This window comes from Tiliqua scincoides, chromosome 3 (assembly GCF_035046505.1).
Source record: "Tiliqua scincoides isolate rTilSci1 chromosome 3, rTilSci1.hap2, whole genome shotgun sequence".
Classification (NCBI taxonomy): Eukaryota; Metazoa; Chordata; class Lepidosauria; order Squamata; family Scincidae; genus Tiliqua; species Tiliqua scincoides.
Window position 1 is genome coordinate 9400867 of NC_089823.1, and position 16011 is coordinate 9416877.

Here is a 16011-nt window from a genome sequence, read left to right on the forward strand (position 1 = left end):
CCTTTCTTTTCCTTTTCAGGTATTTATTTCAAGACTGGGAGCCCTCTGAGCCTAGGGAACCCTATTCACTCCTTTTGCTAAATCACTGAGAACTTTTGTTGCTGTACAACACTATAGCAGTAAAATAATAATATTAGAAGAAAAGTTTTCAAAGTAAAGCTGATTCCCCAAAATTTAATGGGCAACATTTGTTGTAAAATTAATTATGCAAGAATTTCCTTTACATGAAGTAGCATTCAGTCATGTGAGCCCCAGCCTCCTGAACTGAATCACTATCATGTGGTGATGGGGGAGGCAGACACACCCACTCAGTGGTCCCTCTAAGACATGTCATGATGCTCTCTTCAGTTCCAAGGCACACCATGACAGCTTGTCCTGGTTGCTGCTGCTACACCCTAGTCTGACCTGGGAGGGGGGGGTAGTTTAGTGGCCACTGGGGTTGGGATTAAGGCTCTATCTTACACCTTTTCTTCAAGTGTGGCTTGACCAGGCTGGTCCCAACTCCTCTGGGCACACACACAACCAAGCCCTTGTAGGGCATGGCCAAAAGTGGACTGTGGAAGAGTGGGAGGTACCAGCGCAGAGCTCTTGTTCACAAAGGAGACAGGAAGTTGCCCTTAACTAGAGTGATGTGACCGCATTATCACCAACTCAGCATTTGCTCAAACAAAACAGGTCATTTCTGAACTCAACTCCCTTCTCTCATTGGTTACTGGGGCTTGGGTTTCAGCTTTTCTTATTGGTCAGTCCTAAGGTAGAATAACCCAGTCCTTCCCTTAACTATGCTCAGATGGATCAACTAATCCAACAGACAGGTGTAATCAAATCCCAGCAGGTTTCAGTGTTATCCCAAAGTGGCTTATCACCCTATTGGGGGGGGGGGAGAGAAATACATAAGGTGTTCGTAAACTATAGATTCCCATATGTTTTCTCTTGCATCGTCAAAGGGCAGTTATCTTGTCTAGTTTGGTTCCAAGTAAACTTATTTTCCATTAGCAAATGTTGGTGCCCCTAGGTCAGTGTTTCCCAACCTTTAGGAGCTCACGGACCACTAAGGCAAAAATTGGAATTGTTGTGGACCACATGTGACTGTGGGTGGTCTGGTCTTCACCCTCTCTGGTGGTCTTTTCCCCAAGCACTCCCCCATGGACTATCAAAAAGGATGGAGAGTGGACCACCCACTGCTGACTGTGGGCAGTTCGTTCTCTGCTCTCTTCGGTGATTTGTAGGAGACTGCTTGCTTGGCAAGACATAGGAAGTGCTCAAAGATGATTTTTTTTCCTGAGACCTCATGGACCACTTTTCAGAGTCTCACGGACCACCTGTGGTCCATGGACCACAGGTTGGGAACCAGTACTCTAGGTTGTTCCTTGATGCAACCTTTGACCTATGAGATATACTCGCTGTGGGTTCCACATTGGCTTCTTTTGCATCTTCTGCCAAAGGTCCTTTTCCCCAGATCCACCTATCAGAATATTTCTGTATTTTTACATTGTAGCTCAGAGGGAGAAAAACAATCACTTAAGAAGTTTATATAATCGGAGTTGGAAGGGACTCTGTGGGGCAACTGGACTAATTTCCTGCAATAAGGCAGAATGATCTTGTATGGAAAGTAACTGTGATAGACATCTGTCCGACCTTCCCTTGAAAGACTCTAAGGAGGAAAGAGATACCACGATATCCTCTGGCAGTTTTGCTGAGAAAGCCAGAAATGAATCGCTTTGATCACATCTCCAAAGGAACCTGAATTATACTGCTCACATACTATTCTGACTCCAGTTATCCTAGAAAGCAGAACAAGGCTGCAGTTCCGCTTAACCTTCGGTGAACAGCACTTCTGAGCATTTTAACACTTTGACACGACAGTCATTACCTACTGTGAGCTGCTATTCTTAGGCTACAATCCAGTGCACAGCACCTGAGAGAATCCCTGCTGCACACAATGGGACTAACTTCTGAGTAAACATGCATAATTGTACTGCACAAGCCTAAACAGCTTAAGATCAGGATACCCAAACAATTGCCCTTCGGACATGAGCCCATTCCCATTTGATGGATGTTCTTGGTGGGCATGCCAAGGCTTTGGAGCTCTTTGCCTAGAGAAACTTGCTTGGTTTCCAGTAAAAAAAGGGGGTTGGGGGGGCTGGCAAGGAGGAGAGGATGCAATTTTTTGAGTTTTATGAACTGACTCATGACAAAACTGTGCCATTTTTGGATTAGTCTAAGGTAGGCTGAGGAGTATTTGGAGTGGCACATTTCAACCTTATGTATTTTCAAACTCCATATTTGAAATGTCTTTCTGTTCTTCTTCTATGATTGAGGGCCCAATACTAACCAGGAACAGGCTGGTCAGCTGTCTTGCGCTATATCCAGCACAAGGTTTGAGGTGGATCCTACACAACTCGGAGTACGGGAATTGATTTCCTCTTACCCCCTGCTTCACGGCAGCCACCTCAATGGAGTTACTCGAATATGCCCCAGTGAATTCACTGGCACAAATCCAGCAGCCCGGTGTAATGCCAGGCTGCTTGGAGAGGGCTTAGGATCCATTCTAAGTGCTGGAGGTTGGTCCCACCCCCCTCCCAGGCCCAGTCTGTCCTCCCCCTCTCCCCACCAAAAAACACCCCCATTCCACCCTCCCCAACTCCTATGCCAGCTGCCCTCAGCTAGCACAAACTTATCTTCACTGGGACTACATTCGGCACGGGGACATCAGCACACATCCTTGTGCCAGCCTCCCCAACTCCCGAGCTGGTGTGAATGTGCTTTATGGCACACTTACGACACCCGGAGGCTGGCACACTCTTGCACTGGCTTAAAGGTAAGTTTGGATTGCTCTGTGAGAATGTTTTCCACAATGTCATCTCCATTCACACATTAGGTGACACAGGCTTTGCAAACTATGGCCATGGTGTGTTGCTTTTCGGGGCAGAGCTGTCACTATTCTGATTGCATTTAAATGCAATGGGAAAGATGAGATTAAAACTGAATGCCTACAGTTTAGCATCTTGTCTACATCTCCAATTCGGTTTTGTAAGGTTCGGGCAATGATTAGCATAGACAGTGTGGCATTCTTGTGATGTGCTTTCTTCTCCTGCCACGGCTTGATAAAGAGATACACCTCACCGATGATGAGCATGGGGAATTCAAAGGCTAGAGAACTTCTTTGATGTTTTGGTTTATAATTGAGCAGTAATGAAACCTACATTAAAAAAAAAAAAGAAGACGGCTGATAACGCCAAGCGTTTTCTGCTGGAATTAAAAGTCTGTGCACACCACAGGGAAAAGAATTGCTCAATTATTCAGCAGCTAGATGACAGCTCTGAACTTCATGCTAGCTTGGATTTCCCCCCTCAAACTTAATGTACAATTTAGGGAGATATCTTTACCTGAAGGGAGGAAGGAAAGGAGTGTATTTGCTATTGCTGTAGCGCTTGAGTGTTCAAAAGACTTCAAGTACATGATCTCAATAATTTGCACAACAAGCCAGCAAGGTAGGCAGTGAACATAAGAACCATCCTGCTGCATCAGGTCAAAGGTCCATCTAAGTCCAGTTTCCTTTACCTCACACTGGTCTACCAGATGCCTCAGGGTGCACACAAGATTTTGTTGCCACCCCCTTGCACCAGGCATTCAGAGATCCCAGACAGTGGGCCTGCAGTACAAGTCAGCAGAGGCTGCTTTACGACTGCTGTAAAGCACCCTCCACCAGCACAACACTAGTTATACCATTTGGGGAGAGGGTTAGGGTTGGGCCCTTAGTAACCTTGATATAGCAGGGACCAGGCTGGGACAGAACCTTTCACCCTTAGGTGCTAAGAAGGTGGTTGCTGTTGTTCATTAATAGGGGGTTTATACACAAGGAAACATTTGAAAATGGCACCTCCACTTGCAGTCTTCAAGGCAATGCCAATTCTTCATCCTGCTAAATAGGGTGATTAGAACTCATAGCATAAAAATAGCACATAGCATATTGTGTAGCAGGGAGGAGACATTACACTTTCAGTATTTGCTGAAATACAGTATTTGCTGAATGGTACTAAAATTTACTTCACATCCGGTGTCATTTAAGAGCGCACAACTAAGCCTGCAAAACAAGCTTCTTGAAGACTGATTTGTTTCTAATTCATAGTCCACCAAAAGATCTTTTTGTGACATTTACATAATGAATTACTCTTCTTGCAGAAGGGCCCAAAACCCATACTGGGAGCAGGTCAAGACTGGCACAAGGACTGCAAGACTGACAAGATAGCTGGTGGGGCAAATCCATCGTTTCCATCAATAATAAGAACCCTCTGCTAAAAATAGCAAGAACCCCACAATTCCTGGTGACACTGGTCACTCCAGGCAACAGTTTTCCATCATTTTATGGGAGCTCCTGTCATTAGATTTTAAAGTTGTACAGATGGAAAGAAAGACAGCATCGAGGGCATGAGCATCGAGGGCAACCACCTCAGGTAGAACCTAATTGCAGACCTGCAGGGAACTGAGCTGAAGCTCTGCTCCTTTAGCACTGCATCTCTGGAAAAAAACAAAACACAGGCTTTCCTGAGCCCCAGGAGCTTTACTGGCTCTCTTCATTGCACAGCTTCTCTGTAATGAGTCCTTGTTTCTTATCTAGAGGACTTGGGCTTCCTATCAGTAGATTTTCATTGTCCAGGAGGGAGCCTCCGAGTGCTCTTTTCCCGGCTCTCTTTCTCACTCTGTCTTCTCCCATGACATTTGCTTGACTCCGCAAGTCTGGTCCTGCTTCCTCCTCCTCTCTCTATGCTCCCCTGACAAGTTTCTGCCATTTCTGCCGACGGTACAGACTGCCATCTGTCAAACGACCTTATTAAACAATTTTGCTTTGGCCTTTACTTAAGATGCACCTCCGTTCAACTCAGGGCACAGGATCCCTCCCAGTGCATAACAAGTTGTCAACAGGAAAACAAAAGAAAAAATGAAACAATATAGGTAATCCTTGACTTATGTCAGCCTTGGCATGTAATTTTGAGTTTACACAAAATTTGGGCTATACAAAGGGAAACGCACATGCTCACCGCTCTGAAAAGCATGCCATTCACTTTGCTGTGTAAGCTGGGATTGATCCCAGCATGCCCTGAGGTTCCGCTTTCAATTAAGAGAACCTGCCTAGAGAAAGGGATGAGATTGTGGTGCTCCAAAAACCCTTCCAGAATCTGGAACAGAAAGCCTTGTGCAAGTTAGGGGGTGCCTGCAATTCAGTTAAAGCTCAGAAACAATAGGCCCCCCCTTGCTGCCATTGCTCCCCCCCCCAAAAAAAAGCTCGATCTGCCAGTCCCCAATAGAGTTGCCAACCCTCCAGGATTGGCTTGGAATCTCGAGGAATCACTGTGAGTCCTGCAGAGTTTAATAGGACCTCCAGGAATTTCCAGCATTCCATCACATTTGGGGGGGGGGGCAATCTCCAGGAATAGCCTCAAAGTTGGAAACACTTTGAGATCCCAACTCCCCCTCCCAGTATCCCCCCTTCCCTTAACTAGTAAATATTGGCAGCATGTATGGAGAGGCGAGGAGGGTGTTTATCCCCTCTTTACCACTCGCACCTCACCTCTGTCGTGCACTGAGGTACATAGGCAATCATGAGAGACTAGTCTGGGCTAACTGCAAGCCCAATAAGTTGAAGAGAGAGAGAGAGAGAGAGAGAGAGAGAGAGAGAGAGAGAGAGAGAGAGAGAACAAAGGGGCAAATTTCCTCTCTTCACTGCATCCAGCTGCTGCTATTGCATCCACCACAGGGCAGAGGTTTGGGAAGATGATAGGGAGGACACTTTGGGCATGGGGAGAGAAAAAACAGGATATCTTCTGTAGAGATTGAAGTGCAAGGAGGTGGTGCTCTGTGGAGCAGGCAAGGACAAAAGCTCAAGCTCCCAGTGTTTTCCTGTCCTCAACAAACCAAAAACATACCATTGCCCACCTCTCACTCGATCTGGAATTCAAAGGATCTCTTCACCCACACACTACAACTATTGGTACAACTATTGGTATGGTTTAAAGCAGAAATAAGAGGAGAGGAAATAAGAGAGAAATAAGAGGAAGAAGAGAGGAAACTGAACGCTTTCCACATGCGCTGCCTGCGACACATCCTCAGCATCACCTAGCAGGACAAAGTTCCAAACAACACAGTCCTGGAACGAGCTGGAATCCCTAGCATGTATGCACTGCTGAAACAGAGACGCCTGTGTTGGCTCGGTCATGTCGTGAGAATGGATGATGGCCGGATCCCAAAGGATCTCCTCTATGGAGAACTCATGCAAGGAAAGCGCCCTACAGGTAGACCACAGCTGCGATACAAGGACATCTGCAAGAGGGATCTGAAGGCTTTAGGAGTGGACCTCAACAAGTGGGAAACCCTGGCCTCTGAGAGGCCCGCTTGGAGGCAGGCTGTGCAGCATGGCCTTTCCCGGTTTGAAGAGACACTTGGCCAACAGTCTGAGGCTAAGAGGCAAAGAAGGAAGGCCCATAGCCAGGGAGACAGACCAGGGACAGACTGCACTTGCTCCCAGTGTGGAAGGGATTGTCACTCCCGAATCGGCCTTTTCAGCCACACTAGACGCTGTTGCAGAACCACCATTCAGAGTGTGATACCATAGTCTTTCGAGACTGAAGGTTGCCTCCTACTAAAGCAGAAATAGCTAAAGTAGCATCCAAAATGATCCAGCACAGAAGCTGTCCACTACTCAAGTTGAAATGACGGTGGAGTTCAGCTGCAATCAGTGGCATAGCTAGAGGGGGTGCAAAGCATTAAGTTTTGCAGGGAGCCTCACCGCAGTGTGCAAGTGGCCCCCCTCCCCTTCGGAGCCATTCCAGGCAGTGGGTGCATATGCTTCTGTTTTGCTCCCACTGCCTGAAATGACTCCAAAGGGGAGGGGCTGTTGCATGCTGCGGTGAAGCTCCCTGCAAAACTTAGTGCTTTGCACCCCTTCTAGCTATGCCACTGGCTGCAATCATTATTCCGCACCTGCACCTCCCCCTGGCATTTATTTGGATTCTGCAACTGACAAATGCAAAAGGCAACCTGCCCGCTCCTGCAAAATTGCTTTGGACAGACCACTAATATATGTGCATTTATTTTAAATACAGCCAAAATAATCACAATAAACTTGCTTTGTCCTTCACTTCCCTTTCTTAAGCAACTGTCCTAGCGTACCTGCTTGCTGATCTGCCTAAAGCTCAGGGCTTACAAGAACAAAAAATATTTCCAAACATATTTACATCTGAATCTTTGCAAATTCTGCTGCCTGACAACATAACTGAATATCTTCTAGCCCCCATCCCAGGGTGTCTTATTGAGGGTGCCCCTTGATTTGCATGCAAAGGACAAACAAAATTAAATTTTATTTTAAAGCGTAAATGTATTCCTTATGCATTCAGCTGCCAAGGCTCCCAGAGAAGTTAAAAAACAAAATTAGACTCAGCACCATCCCATACAGACCTTTCTGGAAGGTGGGATCATCTTAGGAGGCCATTCAGAGGAAAGGCAGGCAGTGGTGAACCTACATTTTTGGGACTCTGAACCTTGAGCTGTTATGGGGGTCCCATCACAACAGTAACAAGATGTGGGTAACTTCTGTTACCTACTACACTGTTAACTTCTGCAAAGGGTTGTTCCATGGCAGAACACTATATTATTCATATTATTATTTTTTTAAAAACATAAGAACAGAAGAACTTAGAGCCCAATCCTGAGCTGCGCAGGGCTGCTGCAGCACCAAAAATGGCTGCGGTGGCATCCTGACCACAACCCAGCAGCTGCTGGCTTGGTAAGGAAAGTAACCCTGCAATGGGACTGCTCAATTCTCCAGCAGATCTTTAGCCAGCACAGAATCAAGGAATCCGGTGTCAGGCTGTGTGGCTCAACACAGAGCTCCAGATCTAGTGGAACTCAGCTCCACAGTCCTGTCCCCTTCCCGCCATGCTCCCTCCTCTGCCATGCCTTCCACCCCACCTCCACCTACCCCAGAATGCCTCCTCCCCACCTCCCCCACACCCCTACTTACTTCTCTGCCACCAGGCTCTTCTCACGGAGAGCCTGGTGGCGGATTGCCAGACTCCAACTTTGTACCAGCATGGGCTCACGCTGGGCGGGCTGCAGCACTGGGCCGGCGCTAACCCCTGCAAACCTGCCTTATAGCATGTTTGTGACAGTGTGAGCTGGCAGTGAGCCAGCACGCACAGTTGAGGATTGGGCCCATAACCACTGACAAAATCCCTTCTCATATGGTAGACCCCCAATTTTTAAGTAATGTGGACTAAAGTCACTTCTGGGGCCCCTACAGGACTAGAGATCCTGAGGTTTAAGCTTAGATCTTGTAATAGATTCCCCCCCCCCCCCAAAGGTAGGTTGCTCCTGGGATGAGGGCATTTGCTGGCTGTGTTCCCAGATAAAGAATTCCCCCCACACAAGTGCATTGTACCAGTCCTGGGAACATCTTGTATGATCTTTTTATTCATCTATTATCCACCTGTTTAATTCTGTGTGGTGTGACGGGGTGTTGGCAGAAGGTTTGGGTTTCTCAAGGGTTTTCCTATGGATTCCAGGAAGATGAACAGAATTTTTTCCAAAGAGTTTTTCCCACTTTTTCCTAAGTGCTGATTATTCTTGCTGATTATCAACAACATAACGGCTATTGTTCAAGTTCTTGAATGATCATCTCCTCCCATAGAGGTCTGCCTGTCCCTTAAGGTCATCACACATGGCCCCAACTGCAGGTGCTGTTGCCCTTTGATGTTCAGTTGGTAGCAATCCGCTACTCTCTGGTAGTGACTGATCTTCGGAACTCTCTCCCTCTTGATCTTAAGGCTGCCCCCTCCTTGCTAGCCTTCTGCAGAGGTCTGCAGACCTTTCTGTTTTGTACTGTACTTAAGTTTAATTAGGATATTGCTGTTTTTACTGACTGCTTTTAGTGTTACTGTTTATTGATTGTTCCATTGTTTTTAGTGTTTTGTTGGTACTTTTTTAGGTGAGCTGCTCTCAAAAGGTGGAAAGGTAGAGTATAAGTTTTCTAAGAAAAGTAAATGTAACAAAAGTATTTGTCATGGTCTGTGGAGGGCTGGTAGAATACAAAATGCTTTGTATTTTTTTAAACTGCTGCAGTTTTGAGATCTGGGCCTTGCTATTGAGAGATAACTGATATCTTTTTAAACAATTTCTGTCCTCTTGTGAGCAGCCTCAAGTGCCACTATGCGGCAGAAAGAAGACATAAAATAAATAAATAAATAAACAAATAAACAAATAAATAAATGCCAGCAAATGTCATTTTCATCCAACAATCACTATGGAATGCAAAACACTTGGTGACAGTGAAATTTAATACAGAAAATATTGTTGGGCAAGAAAACCTTTGCAGTATTATTTTAAGACCATTTGAGAAAATTGATTCCCAGCAAAAAATAAAAAAGGCATCTTGTTCCAACACTTCCATTTATTTTCTCTCTGTAATGCCTACATGTATCCTATTACATTACAACATCAACTAACTTTAGCTATCTCAAGTCTCTTCTGCAAGCACAGTGACAGCAAATGCCAAGTGCAGAGGCTGTAAGGGAGCTGTATTGGAGCTGTAAATCGAGCTCTCTGTTCCAGGACCTACAACTGTAAAAAAAATAAAAAATGCTAATTTCACAAACTACCCTACAAAAACTCTTCCTCTCTGAATTCAAGAAAATCCAGAAGGCACTGCATATCATCTCTTATCACAGCGTTCTCCAAATTACAGACTGATGTGTGCTGCAAATAGCCTCCCCGGCGCAACCGGATCTTTCCGTTCTGCGGGAGAGTCTTCTATTGTTGCCACTGATTGCCCCCCCCCATGTTCACTCCACCCCACTGTGTTTATCAGGAAATTCTGGCGCAGAGCCTGCTGGGGCAGCAGAATGTGGAGGCAGTGAGGCATAGCGAACATGGGAGGTGATTGACAGTGACATTGGAAGCCTCCCCTTCAGAACAGTAAGCTCCGTTCACAGGGGGGGGGGATTGGCAAGGGCACCTGACCCAGCCCATTGGGCCAGAGTCTGGAGAGCCCTGGCTTAGCAGAATTAATGTTTTCAGTTTCACCAAAAGGATTCACATTCAGATGCTAGGTTATCAGTAAGCAAAACGACTGTTGTTTTGATCTTTAGTGACACTTCCCTTTGGGAGGAGAAAATCAAGGTAACTATATCTTAAATAAACAATAAATAAATGTAGACACTGGCCATTAGTCAAGGAGGACTTCATTTATTTAGCACAGTGGTTTTCAAACTGGTGGGTCGCAATCCACCAGCTCCTGTAACACTGCCTCTGGCCCCTTAAGGGGAGTGGGAAGGAAAAAGACAGCAACACAATCCTCAGGATTGTGTCGCTAACAGGGGCGAAGGGGGGTGCTTTTACTTACAGAAGGTGCTGCAACATCCAGGAGTTGTGGGGAGCCCCACACAACCCTCTGCAGGGTTCCCTCTTAGAATACTAAGAAAAAGCTATTGCAAACCATTTCCAGTTTGCGATTGTGAAAGCAGAAGTGGTTTGTGATTGCTTTTTCTCAGTATTATAAGACTTGGGGAGCCCTGTGGAGGACTGCATGGGGTTCCCGCAACTCCTGGATGTTGCAGCAACCTTCTGTAAGTAAAAGCACCCCCTTTTGCCACTGTTAGCAACACAATCCTGGGGATTGTGCTGCTGCCTTCCCCACCTTCCCCACAAAGACTTAGCTGGGGACAGGGCGTAGGAGAGGGAGATAAAGGGGGTAATTTGTACCTGAGCCCAGGGTCAGGAAGGGGGGGCCAGGAGCCAAAGGAGGGGGCCCAGAAATTTCCTGGGATCTCACATTCTCCAATCTCACTACCCACGCAGGATGCTGGGGCAATACTGTGGGCACATGGCCACAACTATTGCCATACACACCAGGCCCAGGATTGCATACATTCCTTAACAGTGTCACATCTAGGAGGAAACTGACCTGCTACAGTAGCTCTTTGGTTTGTGGATCTGGACTGCAAAGACTATTCCAGCTGGTGCCACTTTCCCCCTGCCTGTTTTGCCCCCATTGCCACCCCCCCATTCTGTTTCACCCCTCCCTCTTTGAGAAGGGGCCCAAAAGAAACTCTGTACCCCCTGATAAAATTCCTCTCCGAGGCCCTGCCTGGGGAGTTTTACTCCGGAGGAGTTTGAGAATCTCTGGTTTAGCATATTTATATGCCTGCTCTAGGTCCCACCACCAAGGCAGCTCAAAGCAGCAGATTAAAAGATACCTAAATCAATGCCAATAAATTATTAAAACGATCACTGAAACCAAATTGCAATAAAGCAAACAGTGGCAAGAAAAACGGAAGGAACAGCAAATTAGCAAGCGCAAACCCACAAAAGTCCGGATGTAACTAACAAGTGTTCACTACCCTTTTGCAAATGGGTAGCGCTGGTGCCAGCTGAACATCTTGTGGGAGGGAGTTCCACAGTAGAGGGGCTGTTCCTGAGAAGGCCCAGCTCTGCATTTCCACCAACCAAGCATTAGCTAAGAAGGAGCGAGGCTTCTGATGATGAGGTACATAGATTTGTGTGGATTCCCTACATCTTCATTTGAGCCAGAAGGACTGGAACCAGAAGGACTGGAACCTCAACCAGAAGGACTGGAAAAGACCTTTTCCTCAGGCCATGGAGGCCATTTCGCAACCATTTCCTACAGCCACTAAACTGTCACCCTGCTATTATAAAACTTACGGTAAATGTGTGGAACTGAAACAATCCTTCTCCCCTTTATGCTGTTCCCTCCTTTCTTCTGTTGCATCAATATCTAGATTGTTGACCTCTGGGGGCAGGGTCCTATGTTCTCCTTCTTATAAAGTGCCATATACCCAGCACATACCCAGCAAATGGTTGGCAACCTTCAGTCTCGAAAGACTATGGTATAAGCCTACAGCACCCGGTATTCCCAGGCGGTCTCCCATCCAAGTACTAACCAGGCCTGACCCTGCTTAGCTTCCAAGATCAGGCATGTGTAAGGCAATGGTGGCACATAAACAATAACAACCACCAGAATAGATAATACTGGACCTGAAGGAATAACCAGCTGCTACAGTTTAAGGCAACTTCATGTTTCATTTCTCAAGCAATTAAAATGAGCTCTTTTTTGTTTGGGTCTCTAACAGCAACTGTTACCCTGCACATGCCTGATCTCGTCTGATCTTGGAAGCTAAGCAGGGTCAGGCCTCGTTAGTACTTGGATGGGAGACCGCCTGGGAATACTGGGTGCTGTAGGCTTATACCATAGTCTTTCGAGACTGAAGGTTGCCAACAACAACAATGTGGATGTACTTTAACTTTTTACAGAATGAGATTTTGGTTCATAAACTGTAGGTTCAAGTGGAAACTAAGTACCATCTTTCTACTGATCTACAGGACAAGAATCCATTTTCTTGAAGTTAACTACTTCAACAGAAGCTATAACTTTAGGACAGAACGCTGTCATTGTTCATTTTAATGATTTAGGAGACCAGTTAAATGCATTAAGTAAACTTTAGGCATTGCTCTTGTCTGCAAATGGAAGCCCACATATCCCTGTGATGAGTTAAGAAAGCCTTTTCTTGATAGAAACATATCAAGTTGTTCGGCATTGTTACTGATGGATCTGTCAGAGAATGTGACAAAGCAAAGTAATGGATTTCATACATCTTGATTCATCTTGGGACAATGTGGAAGCTTTTTAGTATAACACTTCTTTAGGCAGTGAAAAAAAAATCTGAAATGCAGCTCCACACACTTTAAAAACTTTCACTTTTGCAACCAGATAAATTGAACAGCACAATCCTAACCAACTTTTCAGCACCAAGGTAAGGGCAATGCAGCTCCGAGGCAAAGGAACAAACATTCCCTTACCTTGAGAAGGCCTCCATGACTGCCAATGACCCAACAGCAGGATGCAGCACATCTCCTATTAGCACAGCTGTGTTAGTGTGGGAAAGTTGGTTAGGATTTGGACCATAAAGAGCAGGGGAGGGTGACCAACTAACTCTACACCCAAACCCCCTAAACCAGCCATTTTCAACCTTTTTCATATAGTGGCACACTGACAAGGCACTAAAATTGTCACACCATCAGTTTTTGGACCATTGACAAGGCACACCATGCTGCTGGTGGGGGGCTCACATCCCCATTGGTTCTACTAATATATGACCATCCCCCTAACTGCTGCGGCACACCTGCAGACTAGACACGGCACACCAGTGTGCCACGGCACAGTGGTTGAAAATGGCTGCCCTAAACAAAGACATCTGTTTTTGCAATCAATTTAAAGGAACTCCCATGGGAGCCTGTTTCCTCTTGATCTTACCAGTATTTTTTTGTCCCAGGTGGAAGAGAGGTGCATTACTAGTTCAAAAAGATCCTTTCTGAGAGAATATGGTAATGTATTATAGGTATGTTGTGTCTCTTTTCATAACCTTTAATAACCTTGTACATGTGTAGGATTGTCATAATTAGATTCCTTCTAGCTATCTGTTCTTGCAATTTGACATATTGATCAATATTGCCTCTATTTCATTATTTTGGGATATCACCATATATGTTCAAATGTGGGACCCATGCTGTTAAATGATTTTTACAAAATCACTGATAGGAAGATGATCATGTAATATGATAGAGAGATGCTCTTTACACTCTCACATAACACCAGAACCAGGGGACGTCCGCTAAAATTGAGCGTTGGGAGAGTTAGGACAGACAAAAGAAAATATTTCTTTACTCAGCGTGTGGTTGGTCTGTGGAACTCCTTGCCACAGGATGTGGCGATGGTGTTTGACCTGGACGCCTTTAAAAGGGGATTTTTCTGGAGGAAAAATCCATTAAGGGTTACAAGCCATGATGTGCATGTACAACCTCCTGATTTTAGAAATGGGCTATGTCAGAATGCCAGATGCAAGGGAGGGCACCAGAATGAGGTCTCTTGTTATCTGGTGTGCTCCCTGGGGCATTTGGTGGGCCGCTGTGAGATACAGGAAGCTGGACTAGATGGGCCTATGGCCTGGTCCAGTGGGGCTGTTCTTATGTTCTTATGATAGTTCCCATCACTTTGTCTGCTCAGCAAAAAAAAAAAAAGGGGGGGTAAATAACACTTAAATGACACTTTATTGCATGCAGCCAGACAGCAGTAAGCTACCTCATTCAAAACATTAAAAAAAAAAAAATTCTATCCATTCCCCAACATGGCCTTGGTTCTCACTTCAGCATTCTCAAAATTCACAAACATTGCGCTCAGGAGGATTTGTGACTGAGCTCTAAGTTCAACACATATGCATGCAATAACACACACATGATCATGGGCATGCACACATATACACTCCCTCTCTCTTTCTGTCTCTCTATTCACACCATCTCACGATTACCATTAGTCAGAGAAGTACATTGTTTGTGCCCCTCTAATTTGTAGAATGTTATGACAGAATAATTGGGCAACTGCGGGAAAGGTGGCTTCCCAAGAAGCTATTTAAAGTATTTCTGCAGAACATTATGAAAAGATGGAGAACAGAGCCTGCTACATTATCAAAAGGATGAAACACGTCAGAAAGCTCACATATCATCCCTCGCTACTGTTTGCAAGACAACCAAAATCTGTTTAGAAGAACATTTGCAGTTTGTTCTCAAACAGACAGTAATATTTCTTGGGGGGGGGGGGGGGTTCTCTAAAGGCACAATCCTAAGGTGCCCTTGAGCTGGTGCAAGTCCCTTCTGCCAGCCCAGGAGGGTCGCAAACGTGCCATAAAACACGTTTGCACCTCCTTGGGAGTTGGCTGGGAGTGACCCAGGGAAGCGAGCCAGCCTGTGGAGGCTGAATCCAGCCTCTGTGCTGACTGACTGGGAGCCTTGCATTGGCCAAACACGGCCAATGCAAGGCTCTGGGGTGGGCGGGGAGGAGGCATGAAGGAGGTGTTCCAGGGCAGAGGGAGGGCAGGCGGAAGGTGGTCCCAGAGGCGGATGGGAGGTGGGGCTGGGATCTGGCAGATATACCGGATCCTAGCCCTAGTTCCCAAGCAATGTAGAGCGGCTGCAACTTGCTCCACTCTCCTCGGACTTATGCCACTCCAGAGGTGTGGGGCTGCACCAATTGGGGCTTCAGTAGCTTAACTGGGGGTAAGGGGAAGAGCTTCCCTTTGCTTCTGGCTGAGCCACTTTAGGCCAGTGCAAGATAGGATTGCACTGTAAGTAATATTTGTGACTCTGAAAGAAAAACTGGAGAATGTGTGTGTGTGTGGGGGGGGGGGGAGAAATGCTTTCTAAACCAACAAAAAAATCTGGTGTACAAGATTAATGGTAACCAGAGATGGAGTACCATCTTCCCGTGTGTATACAGACCAATTCACACAATTTTCCCATGTTCCCTACCTCCCCCAAACTTTCCTACCCTCCATCTCACTCTCCTTCACCCCACTTATCTCCCTCTCTAACTTACTGATCACAAAAGACTGATTGACAGGCAAGGCAAAATAAAAGGAGGTGACACTCATGTGAGTCTTAGGTCCCAATTCTATCCAACTTTTCAGCACTGGGGGAGCCGCAATGCAGCCCCAAAGTAAGGGAACAAATGTTCCCATAGCTTGAGAAGGCAACTGTGAGTGCCTCCCCACCACAGGATGCAGTGCACGGCATAATGACACAGCTGCACTGACACTGGAAAACTGGATAGGATTTGGCCCTTACACTGGAGCCAGTGGCGCACTGGGGCTGTTGGGCTCTAGGCAGCAATGGCATATTGTTGACATGTGATGTCACTTCCGGGGAAGCGTCAAGAGTGTGCACTCACAGTGTCACCACAGTGAGCACCCAGGCGCTCCAGTTGCTCCCTGACTTACAGGAACAGCTTCAAATGTCACCTAGGGCTCATGCCCTACATAAGAACATAAAAACATAAGAACATAAGAACAGCCCCACTGGATCAGGCCATAGGCCCATCTAGTCCAGCTTCCTGTATCTCACAGTGGCCCACCAAATGCCCCAGGGAGCGCACCAGATAACAAGAGACCT

The 16011-nt window shown here is 46.1% G+C and overlaps 1 protein-coding gene and 1 pseudogene across 2 annotated transcripts in view; one reads left to right on the forward strand and one right to left on the reverse strand.

Annotated features, from left to right (window-relative positions):
* Positions 1-16011, reverse strand: part of DLG2 (discs large MAGUK scaffold protein 2) — a 1048787-nt gene that overhangs the window by 390136 nt on the left and 642640 nt on the right. The window lies entirely within an intron of this gene.
* On the forward strand, positions 12136-12255 carry LOC136646459 (5S ribosomal RNA; annotated as a pseudogene).